Source organism: Chelonoidis abingdonii, chromosome 6 (genome assembly GCF_003597395.2).
Source record: "Chelonoidis abingdonii isolate Lonesome George chromosome 6, CheloAbing_2.0, whole genome shotgun sequence".
In the NCBI taxonomy this organism is placed as follows: domain Eukaryota; kingdom Metazoa; phylum Chordata; order Testudines; family Testudinidae; genus Chelonoidis; species Chelonoidis abingdonii.
In genome coordinates, this window is record NC_133774.1 from 60,312,111 (window position 1) to 60,329,646 (window position 17,536).

A 17,536-nucleotide genomic window follows, 5' to 3' on the forward strand; every position below is an offset into this window, starting at 1 on the left:
GGGTAAGGAATGGTCTCCCTAGCCTCTGTTGTCAGAGGTGGAGAGGATGGCAGAGAAGATCACTTGATCATTCCTTTAGGTCACTCCCTTGGGGACTTGGCATTGGCCATTGTTGATAGATAGGATACTGGGCTGATGCCTCCTTGTTGTTTTTAAGTATGGCTATTCTTATATTCAACTAAATGAGTTGAGACAGATATGAGTCAGGAGCAGCAGAGTATCAGAAACCTGGAAAATTTCTGACTGGATGGGCTCAGGTGTTTGGTCAGTTGAGGTGGTTAAAAGTTTTGGATTTTTTTCAGCAGAATTTTTTTATTGTTTCTTTAACAATCAAACATAGCAAGCAGCAGATATTGGCCAACACTTCTGAAACCCCAAACCATATTCCAGGTTATGGCGACTAATTTCAGCTTTAAATAAAAAAAAACACAACATTTTGAAGGAAAGCAGACATTGTCCATGAGTTTTTTCTGCTTTTTAAAACCCCGGTTTTCAATCCAAGAAACAGTTATTGAGGCCATAATGTCAACCCTTTATGATTTTAGGCCTGTAGCGTAGCTGATGCTGAGAAAGTAATTATTTGTAAAGAAGTTTTCTCAAACTGATTTGTGCGAATGCAGAGGTTTATTTTTCCCAGGGCTGCCCATGGGGGAGAGCAAGTGGGGCAATTTGCACCAGGCCCACAGGGGCACCGAGAATATAGTATTGTAATTTTTTTTATGGAAGGGGCCTAAAATTGCTTTGCCAGTTCCTCGATCCTCTAGGATCTGGTAGGAATCATAAAAAGGGGATAGAGATAGAAAGAGAATGTATTATTGCCTTATATAAATCAATGAATGCCCATCTTGAATACTGCATACAGATGTGGTGCCTCATCTCAAAAAGATATACTGGTACTAGAAAAGGTTTCAAGAAGGCAACTAACTGATTAGGGTTTGGAGAGGTCCCATATGAGGAGAATTAAGAGGCTAGGACTTTTCAGTTTGGAAAGAGGACAAGGGGGATATGATAGGTATATAAATTATGAATGAATTGGAGAAATAGATAAGGAAAAGCTATTTACTTATTCCCATAATACAAGAACTAGGGGTCACCAAATGAAATTAATAGGCAGCAGGTTTAAAACAAATAAAAGGAAGCTCTTCTTCACACAGCGCACATTCAACTTGTGGAACTCCTTACCTGAGGAGGTTATGAAGGCTAGGACTATAACAGTGTTTAAAAGAGAACTGGATAACCTCCTTCATTAATGGCTATTAGCCAGGATGGGTAAGGAATGGTGTCCCTAGACTCTATTTGTCAGAGGGTGGAGATGGATGGCAGGAGAGAGATCACTTGATCATTACCTGTTAGGTTTATTCCCTCTGGGGCACCTGGCACTGGCCACTGTCGGTAGACAGGATACTGGGCTAGATGGACTTTTGGTCTGACCCAGTATGGCTGTTCTTATGTTCTAACATCTTAGGGTAGGGACAGAAAGGAAATACTGGATTTTTTTGTGATGTTGTTTCCTATTTAGTGATTTTCAAATGTAGGGCTGGATGGTGCCTTTAAGGAACAGCTGTGAGTAAGGAGCAGTGAGCAGCCACACGGCCCTAGTAGAAGTTTGGAGCTTCTTTAGGTTGATGCAACCTGTTCTGAGTGTCATTGTGGAGGTCAGGAAGACTATGGCCCCACTTCTATCTCATCCCTTCTGTAGTATGTAGTATCCCTCTGTGGGTAGAGAGAGAGCAAATACTGCACTCCCTTAGGGGTAGGGTCTGTGTTTGCAACTAGCTCTAGCCCTGGACGGAACTCCACATAATTTCCTTGTGGCCCCCAACTCCTTACAGTTAGCCCCAGCACCTAGCCCCAGCAAGAGCTATTCTAAGTCCACTAATGAATTAAATTATTAACATTTAAACAGTAAAAAAAAATCCATTTGAGAAAATAGATACAAAAATCCTATAAAGGAAGAAGTATTTGCATTGCTTAACTTGGTGCACAAATTTATCTGTTTTATGCACTCAAATGCAGGCTTTGCGAGCACGAGTGCATGAACAAATTATGTACATGCAATTGAAATGGTTTGCTTTGAAAGTTTGTCCTGAAAAATTGTTTCTAAATAAGTTTTCCATCAGATGGCAGCTAATGTTCATAGTATATTATGCATTGTTCTACATTTTCTTCTAATTCCAAGTCTCTTCTTATAGAGTCATGCACTTGGTATTTAGAAAACAGGACAAGCATAATATTCTCAATATGTGTAGGGACTCTTTTCTGACTTGATGTTCAATGAGCATGCTGGATAACTTGTTAATGGGCTTAAAAAACAAATAATATTCTGTTGGTATTTGGACTATTAGCTTGGCATTCCCTATGCTGATACAAACGTGTAGAAAAACACTGATGTTATGTAAGGCAGTTTGGAAGGATGAAAGAAATGAGATACAATTATGGGAAAAAGGAACTTAGTCCATATCTCACACTACAACTAGGCTTTAAAATAAACACTGTGGGCAAACAACCTAGAAACTGATCTAAATAAGAGACAGGACAAAGCAGTCTGAGTTTCTTACCTCATTTGTCCTTTTCTTTCTCCACTAGATCTAGCTGTATATCCTAAAACATGTGTTCCCCCGGAGCTCCATCAGTCTGAGAGTGGGGAAAAGAGATTTAAAGGTATATCACCTGCTCTGAGTAGATCCCCCCCTTGATCTATTTTTGAAGTAAGAACTCATTCTGGTTTCATTCTCAAAAGATAGTAAAGTCTGGAAAGGAATATATTGGAAAGTCAGCTGGCAAATGAACATTCTGACATTTTTGAATGGCTTACTGTATTATTCCCAAACAGTCTCCAACAGTAAATATCATTCATCTTCTTTATTGCAAATGTCACATATATAGAGAGAGAATTATTTTACTGTATAAAAGCCTTCTAATGTATTATTTAGCATAACTAGTATAACAATAGTGACTAGAGGCCCCATTCAAGATCAGAGTCCCATTGTGGCAGGCACAGTACAGAGTAAGACACGGTCCCTGTCCCATAGAGTTTACAGTCTGAACAGGTAAGACAGAAAAAACAGTGCTCCAAAAGCAGTGGTAGTATTTCCATTTCACTGATAAGGAGATAAGACACACATACTAAGTGATTTGGTTAAACAGGAAGTGCATGTTGGAGCTGGAAATCGAAACCAGATCTCCAGAGTCCCCGTCCCAACTTCCTTTTCTCTCTCTCTGGTATACTAAATTTAGAATGCCCATTTCTGTTCAGTATCAAGGGGTAGCCATGTTAGTCTGCATTCACAAAAACAACAAGGAGTCCAGTGGCACCTTAAAGACTAACAGATTTATTTAGGCATAAACTTTCGTGGATAAAAAACTCACTTCTTCAGATGCATCTTGCATCTTTTTGCATCTAAAGAAGTGAGTTTTTTACCCATGAAAGCTTATGCCTAAATAAATCTGCTAGTCTTTAAGGTGCCACTGCGGACTCCTTGTTGCATTTCTGTTCAGTTAATCCTTAGTGAATTAGGGTAAAAACCCTAAAAGTTCTAATGACTTCAATGGGCCTATTATCATTAAGGTGTCTGTAAAAACAAGATATTCAAATGTATTCCACTGAAGAGCTTTTTTAAAAAAGATGCAACAGAATGCTTCAGTGCTAATATTATTCTCAGTCTTTTAAAGCAGTATCGGCTACTAATCAGTGTGATAACATGTGGAACTGTTCATTTTCTTTTAGAGTAACTTGAGAGAACATTCTTTGTAAGATGCTCCTGGCATAGCTGGAAGAATATTAAAATTGCCTACAGTCATACTAGTCAATAAAATATAATTAGATATTAACACTGGAATGTTCCTACTCTCTTCTGTCCCACTCATTTCTGCAACAGTACTGGCGAGTGACTACAGTACAATGTCTTAATTACACTATACAAAGTTACAAATAACAGGAATAAACCCAGAAAGTTTCCCACAAAATCCACAAGTTCAAATAATGATGCTAGTCATCCTCTGCAAAGTTAATCCTGCTTGGGTATAACATCCCATTCCAGTTCCAAATGTCACTTCCAACAGAGCAGCGGGCACCAATAAAAAGCAACTGTTGTACACATTTTGCCACATCACAACTGCAACTTATTTACCCTTCTAAGTATATCTGGCCATCTTAGATATCAGTGTGTGATAAGTGTGGGTAAATGTTACCTTTCTAATGGCAACTATATATAATGAAAGGACTCAAGCGGGGGCAAATGTTTTCACCAAATGGTATTGTATGTGCAATAAAGCTGCTTTAATACATATTCAAGACCCTTCCCCTCTTTATTATCTTTATTATGGTGTAATCTTTCCTGGACATGTCTGTCCATACAACAAAGGGGTTTCTAAGTGAGGTGCCTAACAGCTATTCATTTTCATATAGTTGTTACAGGTGTTGCTATCTATCCTGTACTTGGCTACATCCGTGCTCTACCCCAATAAATGTAGGCCTAATACACATCTTGAATATAATAATGTTTGCTTCCTGATTTAGAACCAAATTAAGACATCTGTACTGGGTGCTACAGTAAATTCTTCGATGAGTTTTTTAATTCTATGTTGAAACTGCCTGAACTGTTCTTAAATAGGCACGCACCATTAAAGTAATACAATCCTGTAAGCCCTCTGATAAGAAAGCACCATTATTTAGATGACCCATGATTATGCCTGAATCATAAATTAATAGCTACAGTGCTGATTTTTCCTGTGCTGTCTTTTTACTGAAAAGCTCACATCTGATTCCAATAACTCCATACCGTTTCCTCTCCTGCCAGTGTCCAAGCTGTTAAAGATTAAGCTAAGACTTTCCAAAACAGTACATCTTTAGATATTTTGTCTTTGGCTCAGCTGCCATTCCCACAACTCATTAGTTTACTTTTACAGGTGAATGATCATTATTTGACTACTGGCTTTTCACTCCAACAATGCATATTCTCTGCTGTAAAAAACTATAGGCTTGGGGTGAGTAAACTGGTTCATATTAAGCAATAAATAAATAAATTAAATAAAAATCAAGCCACAAGGTTTTATAGAATCAAAAGGAACAGCTCATAGTCACTAATGTTTAGTGATTTTGTCCATTGGGGTCCAAATGTGCCAAATGATAGGACATTATCACTTTAGGTTACATCCAATTTAAGGCTCTAAATCCTGGCAATATAATAGCCCACCCTTGAGGCATGGCCCTCTCCCTGAGTGTTTCTGTACAGACTAAGTATCAGAGGGGTAGCCGTGTTAGTCTGAATCTGTAAAAGCAGCAGAGAATCCTGTGGCACCTTATAGACTAACAGACGTTTTGGATCGTGAGCTTTCGTGGGTGAATACCCACTTCGTCAGATGAAAGCTCATGATCCAAAACGTCTGTTAGTCTATAAGGTGCCACTAGGATTTCTTGCGCTTGTACAGCTCAGGCCAGGTCTACACTGCGACTTTAAATCGTTTATGGCCGATCTACGATTTAACGCTGTATCCGTTCACATGACGTTCCATTAATATCGATTTCCGCCTCCTAAATCGATTCGGAACTCTCCCAACGAGGAGTACGCTAATTCGATTAGTGAATCAGGATTAGGTTCGTGTGAAGGAAACGACGTTATTGCCTCCGGGTATCCAGAGTGCACCACTGACGCTCTGGACAGCAATCTGAACTCGGATGACGGCAGGTAAACAGGAAACCGCCGCAACTTTTGATTACATTTCCTGCTTGTCCAGCGTGGAGCTCTGATCAGCACGTGCTGGCGATGCAGTCTCAAATCCGTACGGGAGACTAGGTCTGATCGCTGATGGGAGACAAATCTTTGTATCCTGCTCCGTTAGAAACAAATGCCAAAGCGTTGAATTAAAAACTGCAGGATACACGCGCTGCGTGACAGATAACGGAACCAGAGACTCAAATGGACGCTCATGAGGGGGTACTGAGATCCGCTATCCGACAGCCACAGCAGTCTCTGAAATTATTTCCATTCTGCTGAGCTCAATGTCTGTAGGTTAAAACAGTGTCTTGGTTGTTCAGGAACAGCTCCTCAGTTTATTCCCTCCCCCACAAGTGAAAAAAAGGGAAGATTGCTGTCTATGCGTTTGCTCATGCACTCTACGAAAAAGGCGCAAAGGTTGTCTGCTGCCTTCCAAAGGAGGGGTGAGGCTCCCAGCACCACTCGGGCAATGTTTCTGCCCTCAGGCACTGTGCTCTCAACCGGAAGTGGGAACTATGGGATAGCTGAGGAACAGCTACCCACAGTGCACCGCTCCTTAAATCGATGGTAGCCTTGGACCAGGGACGCAAGCAATCGATTTTGTGATTGCACTGTGGACGCGCAAACCCGATTTTATAACATCGGTTTTGTAATATCGGTTTAAACTACTTCGAATTAATCGTGCAGTGTAGACGTAGCCTCAGAATCAAACATTTTTATCTTGAACCTTGGTTGAAGATCCTTATAGTGGAACAGACTCTACCTCCTTGTGCACAAGGTGCACTCATCAGATTTAAAAGTAGAAATTGCTTTCCTGACTGCTAGTTTGACTGACCAGTGACCCAATATGCAGGATCTGCACATTTTAATTCTCTCTAGTAGAATTGTGTAAACCATTTCAGTTGTGTTCTATCTTATTCTCAAATTGCAGTTTTGTCTATAACCTTAGATTTACAAATCATAATACAGTTTTGTTTCACTGTATATGTGTTGAATTCAATGGGACTGTTTATGAAGTAAGTCTTCAAGCCATCAAAGCACTTGAGCTCTTATCAATATCTATTCACGTGCTTAAAGTTAAACATATGCTTTGGTGGGTTGGGGCATAGGTACTAGTCATTGTGGCTAACATTGGCAGAGTCAAGCCAATAATGAAACCCTACTTTAATTCATATGTGTAAGGGGGCCAAGTTACAGTTACTGTGGTAACCTTAACTGTGAATTCTGTGATTCTTGCAAGATTAAAATATCAATTTAAATACTGTATTAACATGCAGTAAATGTGCAGTTTTTTCGTAAATGTGATCAAGTTTTAAACTAATCCAACATAAATTTGGCCAGGCATAGTTTCTAAGGTTGATGGATATATTCTAATTAGTAATATTGACATCTCTCCCAAGTAGCACAGATTAAAACTTTAAGCAATAAATACACACGTAAATGACTGATAGCATGCAGAAGTTGTTTGATTTGCAGATGTGAATGTTCATGGAAATTATTTGGTAGAAAGCTCTGGGAATTTGTATTATTTTGTAGTATATTTTCATTTCACCCTGCATTGTGAGTTTGTGTGGTTTGAGGTTTTAGTGAATACAGTTAATGCTTTCTGCATGGCTGCTTCTTATGAGACTACCTCTGACATATATCACACAATGTTGCCTGTTGATTAATATAATTAGATACATATAGTTTTCTTAGAGCTTTGTGAGCCTGGAGATATCCATGTTTACTTTATGTTCTACAAGCACAATTCAAAACCCTCTAGGCTCACCAGGCCTGTTTCTATAATCCTTAATTGGGAATAGTAAACCTTGAGAGTTTTCAAATACCATGCTTAAACTGAGCTCCGGGACTGATGATGTCAACCATCAGGACTCCCCATGTAAGCCTGCAAACAGCAATATGTGAGTTTTCCTAAAATATATATTTGTCTGCCTGTTTAAAAAAATATACAGCTACAACACCATTGCCTTGAAAGTTCAGCACACATTCAAAAATGTGGTTTAGACCACTAATTTTATCTTCTGAAAAATTGAGACCAGAAAAACATAAGACACTGGGAAGATGGAGACTTACCCAGGGAAAGTAGAGGTTTACCATTTTGTCTGTGGGATAATGTATATTCATTTTGCTTCCTTAACTACCTGGAAACTATTGGAAGCTATTTTAAAAACAGATATATGGTTCTATGAATTTTACATATTGTTTTATCAGATTCCATACAGTGTTTTGTGTGAGATTTCACTGTTTGCTTTGTAGGAATAGGGCCACAATCAGTGATTTATTATTTTTCTCTTTTCCATTTCAGCTGCCTTTCCCAATTTTACACATTACTGCAGGGTCATACGGGTGGCTTCAAGTAATATTGTTACAATATGAGAAACTGCCTACCATTCACCCTTGTACTTTTGAATTTGAGTCTGTCTTTTCATACCTTTTGGAAGCTCTGTCTTCAGTGCACTCTAATGATACTGCCATCAACCTGAAAAGTGTATTTCCTTATGTCTGAGCTTCTTCGAAAAACTCTGCAGTTCTATAAAAGATAAAAATAGAGGAGCAGATTAACAGAAGGAAGACAGAGCCCAGGAAGTCCAGTACATGTTTAAATTCTTTTGCATTTTATGTTGTCTTCTAATTGTACTTCTCTATGCTGAATAAGCGAAGGAAAGCCTAAAGAGGAAATGGATAGGAAAGCAAAGAGTGATTTCTTCAAACCAAAGGTGACTTGACTCTCACTCTGAGAAATGAATAACATATTGTTCATTTACTGAACTTCTGTTCTATTGTGCAAATATTTCTTGAGAAGATGGAAGCTAAAACAAATACTGTGCAAATAGTCATTGGAATAGTGAACACCAAGCACTGTGAACTGGTGTCAGAGTTTACCAATAAGGAGGATTGAGGGTGTCGTAGCAACAGGTAGCCAAAAATAAGGTATTGGTGCACTGTAGTAGAGGACTCTAAGGGACTATTGTATGCAACAATGAAGATCTTATCCTGATAAGACAAATTCCAAAATATTATTGAATGGAATTGAAATATCCAAAAATTAAATTTTAAAAAGGGATAGGAAGATTATGATTACACTACTTCCCAAATCATATGTTGTAAATAATATTACAAAGTTTTGCTACAAGACTTTCATACTCATCTGATGACCTTATACTATTGTTGGCATTCAACAGAGGGCATTATTACAGATAGTCTTGTAAGTTCTGTTTACCTCAGGGTATAGGCCATGAGTTCTTAGGTATTTGTGAGTTGTGGAGCAGATGTTCTTCTGTTTACTGGTATAGTGGAACTTAGTCTAAAGATTGTCAACTGACTAGGATCAGTTTTGTTCGATACAGAGCTGCTGCGTGCCATATATAGCCATGTAAGGGGAGAAAAAATGAAAAGTTGATGTATTGAAGGCAGAGGTAGGTAAGTAGTAAGAGAATGGAAATCATTGGTCCAAGTTCTGTCCTTTTCTATTCTTTGTTCTATTATAGTCTATTATTATATTAGGTTCATTGATATAGTATCCAAGTGGCACCAATAGTGTATTAAGCAATATGATTATGTCTGTTGTGTTTGGTTGAAGATATTAGTCAGAATTGTTTGTACACTATCTAATTAATTTAGAATAGTAAAATGTGGGTACAGTGTCCTGAGTCTGGGATAGAGGTTAGTGCTAGAAAGGTTTCTGAAATAATAGGAGGGAATGGAGCCGATTCAAAGTTTTGAAAAAATGGACAGAAGGGTAAGAATTTGTATAAACCTCAATAAAGGAAGACAAAATCTGTAGTATAGAGAAGGGTGGATGTGAAGGAGGGGAACAAACTTGAGTATAGCTATGTTTAGATGAAACTCAGATGAACATTCATACTACGGGGGAAACTTTTGTTCCACTGAAGTCAGTAGGAGTTTTGCTATTGACTTCAATGTGGCAAGTTCACTCAGTATGAAAGAGAATGGAAGTGTTTTAGACAGACTCCAAAGAGTTACTTGTTTTTGGATCTCAGCTCTGGAACCCAGATACAAAGATGAGAGGTTTTTGTGCTGAGAGACTATATATTTAAGGAATCTGAAATGGAGATGACTTCTTTTTTATAAGCAAAAGATTACCATGGTTTTTATTATTATTTAAGTTTCCAGTGGCTGCTAAACACTGCTTTAAAAAATCTGTCTATGACATTTCGAATACACCTCTCAACTACTATTCATGCCTTAGTTTGGGATGCTACAGCTCAATCTGATCTGGATTTTGAGTTTGAAAACTACACTTAACAACTGAAAGGTATGGTTAGATCAAATGTTAAGGTGAAATACTGAATCTTTGTTCTACCGGTTCTGTGTAAAGTTGACGTGTTCCTTTATTTTATGTTAACTGAATTATTGTTAGTGGAGTTACTCAGGGAAAATTCTGTAACAATAGTTCTGATCATGTATTGCAAGTCCAGGGTAGAGCTGATTTCCTAATGCAAAAGGAGATGGACAGACACACACATACACACCTACCTTACTGTCGAATCTGATAGTTCATCCCTGTTGATGATGGTGTACAGTTAGCATTCTTTGGATGCATAACTCTTGCTTAAGAATCATATTACATTAGCCAATGGACTGCAGAGGTTCCACTTGATAACATCTAACAATCATTTTGCTATCTGGATGGGATACCCTCGATTGATTGATTATATATCCCTGAATTTAATTGTGGTGGTTCGTGCCACTGCAACATGCTATAGTTGATAATGGAAAAAACAATGCTCCCTCCTTCCTTTTTTTTCTCCATAACATATTACATTGCTATGCTTTGATCATTCAATATAAGCTAAATTTTAAAAGATTAAAACCAAAAGAGAGGTAAATTTCTGAAATGTACCACACTGAAAAACATTAAATCTGCTTTCACTGCCATTCCTCTACTGTAAACATTGGTTAGGTTAACTGGGCAAAAATGTAGTGTATGCGTAGTTAGTAAGTTTGCTTTCTTATGTGCATAATATGAGCTTGTAATGGAGGTAATGTCATATAGTATTTAATTTTGACATTTAGTGTTTGCCCTAGTAGATGGTCTTCCTTTTACTTAAGTGCCATTACTTTTATGTAGTCCATTTTCATTGTATTTAGTCCCATTTTAGTAATAATGCTTGCATGATTTACCAGGCAAATGCAATCTTTGCCCTGAATGGCACAGTGCAAGAAAAAATGGAAGCTGTTAAGAGGCTGAATGGCAAAAAAGTATTATTGACCTATGCTGGCAGCCATGTGTTTCAATTATTTTCAAGAATCCATTTGTCAAATAAGTGAAGCGATGTGGGACGTCAAGTTCAAGCTGGGGTTAGTGCCTTTCTACATCTGATATGATGTATCTTCTGTAGCCATTTAATTGAATTACCCAATTTATTTTTCAAGCAACAATGCTCTACCAAGAGCCATGACATTAAACAATTAAATATGAGTTTAAAAGTCTCTGCATTTTGTGTAGTTCATCATTTCTCTGCAGCAGAGAGTGAGCCTAGAGGCCTGCAGAATTCTGATACAGTAAATGCACAGCCTCTTGGGGAACACCCAAACTGTCCCTAGTGGCAAAGCATGGAGAATAACACCCATGCGTAATGCATATTTCTTTTACCTGACTTGGTTGTGGTAAATGCTTAGATGTTCTCCCCATAGCTTCTCAAGAGACAAGAATGGGGAGTTATTGAACTTGCAGATTAACTCTCTCTCCATTTAAGGGTCACTCGTTTTATTCAGTAGGACCTGAGTTTTTAAGCTGTAGGTTACAGATGCTCAGAAAAGGAGCTACAAACAGGAAAAGCTGAGAGTGTTTGGGGATGGGGAGGGATTTAACTGAGATTGCTCATGTGCAACTTGCTTAAACTTTTTGAAATTCTGAAGATTTGTATTAATGCTAAATGTAACTAAATATTCCAAGGCTTTTTAAAATATGCTATTTTTTTTCAGTTTTAATGACAGGTGATTCCTTATAGGTAGTTTTATAAAGAAAATACTGTGGTTTGGTTCTCTGATACATAGCACGAGGCTCTACCTAGTCGTTTGCTTTCATTTTTTATATAAATACTTTTCTACTGATTTTACTGAAGCTCAACATTACACAGCTATCTTTATTATTAGGAATCAACCTACCAGTTTTAAGAATCTTAGAGGTTTTCTTTTATTACTTAGATGTCAAGATATGTTTTTGATCTGAGAAGAATAATTACTGAGACACAGAACAGTAGCAACTTATATTTTTTTCAATTAACATTCAACAATTAAATTTTAATACGGTCAGGGAATTGTTCAGTGCCTTTTGTATAGGGATACTGCACCTTTAATTATCTGCCTGCTGGTGCCAAGCCTTTTCTTTGAGTGCTTCCATAAAAGCTTATTGCAGCTAGTTATTGAGCAAATTAGTACTTGAGTTTTGGTGGAAAAATGTCTTTATTAGTCCTAAAACCAGAGTCACTGTGCATTCCCAGAAGGTGTGATTTTGTTTGATGAATAAATCTAGTAATTATCCTGCTGTTAGGGCTGTACCGCAAATGTCATAAGCAGATAAACAGAGGGAGTAAGCCTTCCGTAAATTCTCTAATTATCTATGTTGGACTACTTATTGCCTGCAGATGATTTATGAGCATATTGATATATCCTTAAGTATTTTCATCTGAGTTCACAGATGCAAATAATTAAGGCACTAGTCATTTGCAAAAGAAGTGGCATGTCAGGGTCATCTCATTATAAAACTTGAGCCCACATTCATGCTATAAAAGAAGATATAGGTATAATCTGCTTGACTAAGCAACCTCCTTTGAGGTTTTACCATTTCATTTTGCCATTGTCCTACCCCCAGACCCCCATCTGTAAGCGACAGATGTTTTAAACTTCTCTAACATGTCAGTTTGTTTAGAAGATCCCAGGTCAAAACAGGGCTGATTGCTAGACTGATTTCAAATAACCCAATAGCTACATTACCTGGGTGGTGCTTACCTAGAAATGCCAACGATGAACATTTTCTTAAATTTATATGGCAGCTTTGAATATTCAGTACGTGTTCCTGTATAGCAGCATTTTAAACCTTTTCCTTTACCCTGAGGCAGCTGAAAATATGACGTGAATAGACCATTCTCCTTTCTTTCTCAAAGGAGCAGAAAGAACATTTGGAGCCTGTGTTCACCCTTTGTATAGAAGCATATAGCTGGAAAAGTTTTTAATAACTAAGATTTCTAAATGTGTAACAGGAATAATGTGCTGTTCTGTTTTGAGTGCTCGGGGAGATTTCTGCTGCATGTTAAAGACATGAAAACTTGCCTCTGGCAGTAAAGGAAACATTTCAATACAACTACTGTAAAAATAGGTGCTACACAATGTGTATGGTGTCTGTCTATAGGTTAATGTGTTTTCTATATGTTCACTGATATCTGTATGCATCTAGGTACTTATCTACCTATTTATCCACTTCATTATTTAATATTACACAGAAAATCCTGGCCAATGATTTCAGGTTTTACCCAAGGTCACTCAGAAGATCAGTAGCCAAGCTTCCAAGCTGGATTTAGAAATATGACTCCTGGTTCAGTGCCCTAACCGCAAGAGAATAGTGCTTTCTAACTGCCTTTTTGCAGCTTGTTTTCAGTTATAGTCATCTAAGTGCCACTTGTGACATTATTAGGTAAAAAGTATTCTGACGTGAGTTAGATATACAATTTTACCTGATTACTCACGAGGCATTACGAGGCTAATGAACAAATACAAAAGGTGGCATAGGAGTCATTAAGCTCTTCACCACCAGGAGATTCCCTTAAACGGGTATCATCTTCCTATGCCTGACTAAGCCAGTTTTGTGCCCAAAATCCACAAGCCTCTGAAGCACAAAGCAGTCACATCACAGTTGATAATCACACCTGTAGTTAGTTATTTTCTTCTGAACAAATTCATATTACAAGGAGAGGTTCAGCATTCCCATAATTATGTATGGTACAGAGAGATACTCTTTGATTGTTATAAACAGCCAGATTATGAGTCTGTACATTTCTAACAATACTCCGGTTAAGAACAATTAATAACTATTTGTCAAATGACAAAATGGTGCAAATCTGATATTAAGCAAGTAGATCTCACTTGCAAATAATTTCATTCTGATTAGCTCAGAGGTCTGTGCTTTCCCTGAACTCGTGTTGCAGCCTATGCAAAACTTTGGTTCCTGAATTGCTTATCAGACAGTATTAATTATTGTTTTTTATCTCTAACTTCATCTCCTTTTTGAAATATTAGTTTTTAAAAAACTTTTAAAAATTATGTTTATAATAGTGATTTCTAGCTATTTTTGGTTCAGAACATATGTAATTATTAGTATGTAGTGATTTTAGAATGAAGGAAAAAATGATATGAATATTCAGCCAAACATTTAAATAGCTTTTAATGATGCTTTCCCACTATGTTCAATTTCTGTGTATGTTTGAGTATTTGCATTTTATTGGCGTATATGTTTATTGAAAGCTAATTGCAAACCCACAAGTTTGAGTATTTATGGAAACTGAACCTCTATTTGCACTCATGAGTCACTTCAACTCATGAAATCAGGGAACAGAAACAATACCAGGTGATTTATCTAACCAGTCACAGCTAAGCAATGCAACTTGAATTCCAAATACCAAGTATCGAATACTTACAGTATATTATAATCAATCCATAGAGTAAAATAACTTTGAATCATTTAATCAAATTCAAATAATAAAATCCAGGAAAGCACGATCTGCTCAAAGATGTTCATGAAATCAAAAGGAGTTTAAATTAGTCTCCTAAAATATTTATTAAGAATTATTCACTCAACTCTAATTGACCTCATAATTCATTGAATGTATGAATGGACACTTCATCATATGTCTATATCTTCCTGTTAAATTCCAGTCAGCACCACACACCAGAGTGAGGGTAATATTATGCAGTAAAATTTAAGGTCCTGATTTTGCTAAGTGACTTAGTGTAGGAAGGAGGTCTCCACCTCAGTGGACTCCATTGACTTCAGAGGAGCTCGCACAGGTGAAGTCACTTGTCCATTCACCATCAATTGCAGGATAGTGGTGTTAAATGTTGGTTCTGTCCCTGCCTCTTATAATTAATTATTCAACAACTGGCTCAAATAGCTTTTTTTTTTATTGGGGTGTACTTAAAATGTGATCACTGACATGAAAGTTTCCAACATTGCCTAGGGAGGTTGTGGAATCTCCATCTCTGGAGATATTTAAAAGTAGGTTAGATAAATGTCTGTCAGGGATGGTCTAGACAATATTTGGTCCTGCCATGAAGGCAGGGGACTGGATTCGATGACCTCTCAAGATCCCTTCCAGTCCTAGAGTCTATGAATCTATGAATCTATATTAATCCTATTGAATGCATATGAAAAGAAATACCTCCTCTGCCTTTTATGCTAAATTATTTGACCACTTGCTTGTAAAGGAATATATTGATCTGCCTTTAAAATGTTTTAAAGTATGACTCCACTGATCTCATCTAAGACATGTAAAAGACATTCTCTTTTTTCCAACCAGGGGAATTTTCACTAATATTACAGGTAGTGACTATTCGTTTATCTGATGAAATTTTGCTAGATAAATGTTCCCAAAGAATGGAATATTCCTTGTGAAAAATATATTAGTGAGTGGAAACAACTATTGGTTTTTATTACCAGTAGAGTCATTTACTTTGTACCCTTCAACATTTTTCTTGATTGTAGTAGCTGAGGTCTGTCTATTGTATTTGACATTGGGGATTATGTATTAATACATCAATTCATGTGAGCTGCTTCTTGAACTCTGCTACTGATGACTCTTCTCATCTCCTGGTTCCCTCTTGGATTAAATTGCCTAATTTGCAAAGGAACATTTCTTACATTGTTTCTAAAATAAAACATCTAGCTTTTCTTCCCATAGATTTTGATTGTGCAATCAAAGAGAATCTTTGAGTCAACTCCAAAGTTACTTCAGGACTAATTAGATACTGAGTCTATGTATTTGCAGTTAATAAGCTTAAATACTGGGGGAACAAAATCTGTGAAAAAGATTATACTACAGATAATTAATAAAAATCAATTAGTTTGTTAATGAGTACTCTGCCATTACCCAAGGTGGTAGAAACCATCGAGGGGGGAGAAGGGAGAGAATCTGATTCCAAATCCCTGAACAGGACATTTCAAATGCCTGAGTCCTGCCTGAGTCCTGCTGAGAATTTGAAAGGAAATAACTATGAGCAGCAGCACTACTTGGGTTAAAACTGGCTAAATTTTCTCTTGAGATTGCAGTTCCTCTAGCTAATAAATCTAATAAAAAAGTGATTCACCTTTAGTGTATGCTATAAAGCATTTTCTGATGCCTTAAGTACATTGCTCACTGCCCTGTATTAAAAACAAAACCCATAGCTGTAAATGTCAATGACTAGTATTGTTAGAGCTCTTGCATCTCCTCGCTTTAGTGTAAAAGCTGGAAACACTCATTACCTCTTAGATGACTTTAGGATAACATTTTGCATTCAGATATAAAAATGGCACAAAGTCAAACATGATCTGTCAAGGAAATGCAAAATCTGCCTTCAGATAGTCCTTGGAATAAAAAAAGAAAAGCTCAATGGCAATGACTGTATATTTGCAAATACACCTTTGTAATACAGGAAATATACCCTGTTGCTAACAACTTTTCCTATAATTTAACCGTTCACTATATGGCAGCTGTTAATATCATAAGGATCTATACAAAAGGAAATAGACAAAAATATATTCATACTATATATATTCAATACAGAGCTATATATTCATCCTGTAACTTTCTTTTTTAAGCAGGTTGTGTTATAAAGTTATAAATCACTTTAACTGAGGGTAGCACATGCCTTCAAATTTCTATAATTATTTTATAATTATAACTATTTTATAATTATAATTATTTACTGGAAGCACTGAAAAATAACTATACTTATGAAGATTAAAACATTGGTGCCACTAACAATTGAAGTCTGCATATTAGGCAAGACAGGAGCAACTATGGCATATATAGACACAGCATGAGTTTTATTGTTACTAAAACCCTCTGGTGGTTTCAACCTAACTCTAAGGCTGCTTATGGTGGAAGAAGGAAATAAAGACATTTTCTTGAACAGTAATATTATTTATTCAAAATGTTTCCAATCTATGGGTCTCATGCTGCTCCAAATGGAGGAATGGGAGTTTTTGCCACTGACTTCATTGTGAGCAAGTCCTACACAGGATGGAACATTGTGTACCATGATGACATGGCTAAATTCATGTACAAGAGAGGTTTATCCAAGTCATTTATCATCCCAATGGTACAATAAAATTAATTTTCTTAATTGTGAAACCTACCCTGTTCATGTTGATAGATAATGTGATCTCTTAATTTTTCAGCCATAATTATGGAGATGCTAGTGTCTGTTCTTATCCTGACAATTTCTGGCTGTGTGGAGAGAAGACAATGGGGCCTAATGCATGAAGCACTGGCCTGGTTCCCTCTTGGAGACCTGGGTTCTACTGCAGGTTTTGCCACTGCCTTGCTGGGTGATCTTGGGAAATTCACGGCCCATCTGTGCCTGTGTTTCTCCATTTCTAAAATGGCGATAATGATACTGAATTGCTTTGTAAAGTGCTTTGAGATCTACTGATGAAAAGTTCTGTGAGAGAGCTAAGTAGTATTATTATAACGTCGACAATGCTTGTCATCCAGTTATGTGTTATACTTGAAAGAATGTTTATTCTGTGACTTGCCCATATACCTTCAAGTCCTTATTAGCATAGAAATACTTTTGTACTTAAATACAATGGGACT